Here is a 3097-nt window from a genome sequence, read left to right on the forward strand (position 1 = left end):
AAAGGACTTGTATTTTAATTCAATGAATTCAACTACAAAACTCTCTTAGATTTATAAATGTAAGTTTTATATTTTAATTGTAGAATCTTTTATATCTTAGGAGGGAAGGAAAAATTTTTAAAAGGTTTAGTAGCTCCCGTCTCATTTGTTAAAATTATTTTCTAAAGTCTCATCACAAGGACAGGCGTTACAAGAAAGGTGTAGAGTTCCACTGTATGGAAGGACGTTCCCTACAAACTCATCTTCCTTAGTAATAAATCCACTCAACCTTATGCAAAAAATCAATTAAACCTTCAGCTTGCAAAGAACCAAGAAATTCCAGCATATCAACTACGAACCTAGGTCTTCATGTTGTTCCTCCCAAACATTGTACTCCTGAAATAGAGAACGATTGTGATATGCGATTTCAAATCGGGACTCAGAATCATGATCATATATCTGACCCTCCAAGTTTTGCACCTCTAGATGTTGGGTTAATTCCGCTATGTGCTTTTACAAATCTGCAATCATCACATCCTATAAGTTATGATCACGGTGACGAGTTTCCTCAGTTGAAACCTACCCACTCCGACCACGGCCTATGCCACTTGCCATGAAAGCTTAAGCTCCGATGCCAACTGACACCGGACAAAATAAGGATGATTATCTTAACGGCTAGTTAATCAACAAAAACTAGAGATTGTGAATTGAGAAAAGATGCAAACAATGAAATAGAGAAAAACTCTAAAATATATTCACTAATGATAAAAATTCAAAATTAATAAGTGAAGCTCCCATGCCGGGCTAAATAGATACAAAATTTTAAATGATGAAGATTTTTTCAAAAAGGAAAAATCCATATTATTGCATGAAAATTAACTGCGTCAGTAAACATGAATCCTGCCAAAACATTGAGCAAAATCAAAATCATAGCCACTTCCAAAACTTGAAATGAAATATTTCTTAAGAAGACAAAAGTGAACATAAATAGAAGACTTTGGAAAAAAATAATTGATATTGTCGCAATCCAATGAAGATTAAGCTTTTCTTAAGGTAGTTCAGTACAATAAACGTAAAATCTAGATCTACATTCCTCGTATCAGTTTGGGTGTGCATCACTTCCCTTAACAAATTGGTCGAATACATGAAATATCTAATAAAATTGGGTGAAATGTAGCTGTAAGGGGATTTTCCCCCACTAACCCCAAGGAGGCTTGTGAATGGAAGGGAAGCAAGATAAAAAAAATCCGGCCCAGAGTAGAGAGCCCTAATCCAGCCCACAGGAAAGCTCCTCTGAACACGATTTGCAAGAGGGATGGTGCTACAAGGGATGAGACTCGTCAATTTGAGGCCTCTCGAGTAGTGTCTAGTCCTCAAGTGCCCGCCCGCACAACAAACGTGATATACGGGGGGAGCCATTGATCTACTGACAGTGAAGGCATGAACGGCCCAGAGGGGAGACAGACTGAGAGAATGAGGTTGGATAACCATGCCGCATTAATGACTCCACCACCCGGGCAACACGCCACATTAATGAAGCCGTCACAAAGCGACGCTACATTTGACGACTCTGATACAAGGAACAATACGGGGGACACAGACTTCATGGGAGCAGGCACTATCTGCTCCTCAGACTTGTAGTATAAATAATAGATCCCACGTACGAGAATATCTCTTTTATCCCTAAACTCCCTTACTTATTTGCTACCTTCTAAGAATATTTACTAACTTTGGCATCGGAGCTTACCCAACCCCTAGGCGGCCCTCTCAAAGCCGCAATCTTTTATACCGTTTCCGGGCCCATTTTCGAAGACCTGAGTTGCCGGAGCTTGGCCCAAAGGTGTGCGAAACACGATGTTAACAGTGTCACCGTCTGTGGGATCGTAATAGATCTTGCGTGTCTTTCTCATGCCTGTGACAACCCATTTCGAACAACTCTGGAAAGACATGGGAGATGCTATGGTAATATGGTTGCAAACCATGGAGGAGTGGGTAACAAAACTGACCAGCGAAATACAGACACTCGGCAAGGAGAACGAGGAGCTCAGAAAACCCCAATAGGCAGATGGCGGAGCAGCATCCAGCAACACTAAGCGCGTAGAATCTCGAAACATGCAAGTGGGACTTAATAAGGAAGAGGAGCTGAAGAACATGCAGGACGAGCTCTACAGCCTCAAAGGAAAATACAAGGAGATAGAAAGGAAGGTAGGCACGTCGTCAACGGTGGACCAGTTGCTCACGAGCATGGGCCTACCCTATACTGAAGAAGTAATGGCGGTGCCTTTGCCACCAAAGTTTAGAATCCCCACTATGGAGATGTATGATGGAGGAAGGGACCCTCTTAAGTACCTAGAAACTTTCAGGGCTCACATAACCCTGCATAGCTTCCTCGGGGAAGTAGCTTGTAGGGCATTTCCGCTAACCCTGAAAAGGTCAGCACGTGCATAGTTCGAGTCACTAACACCTAGATAGGTGGACAACTTCGGTGAACTAGCCTGGCTGTTCCTAACCTAGTTCATGTGTAGTTGAAGGAGGCGGCATCTGACTGCGCACCTCCTCACCATCAAACAAACAGAGGACAAAAGCCTGAACTCCTACCTATCTCGGTTCAACAGAGGACAAAAGCCTCGTCTTGACCATCGACAACCAAGACAAGAAGATTACCTTGGCGGCGCTCCTGGGAGGGGTCTGGCCACGATCCTAGTTTATGGTGGAGCTGGCCAGAAGGACTCTTGCCACATTACAAGAGTTCATGGGCCAGGCTGACAACTTCATCAATGCAGAAGACGCTCTCCGGGCACTGATGGAGTCACGAGGAAGAAAATGGAGCCCATAGAGAAGGCAGCAAAGGTCCCAACCAAGGCCAAGCCTTATGAAAAAAGGGAGAATGGCTCCCAAGAGAAGCAGCGGGAGGAAGTCCTAGCAAAGGGATCTGGACCACAGTACGACCGGCCCACGTTCTCTATTCAAAAGAAAGACGACCGGGGGACAATGTGTCGCTACTACACGTACCATCGGTCCACCTCACACAATATTAAAGACTGATTCTCCCCACAAGGGATGAGGGAAAACGCATAACAGCATAAGTGACTCCACTCCTTGGCCCAGAGGTAGGAGC

The sequence above is a fragment of the Juglans regia genome, chromosome 16, assembly GCF_001411555.2.
Source record: "Juglans regia cultivar Chandler chromosome 16, Walnut 2.0, whole genome shotgun sequence".
Taxonomy (NCBI): Eukaryota; Viridiplantae; Streptophyta; class Magnoliopsida; order Fagales; family Juglandaceae; genus Juglans; species Juglans regia.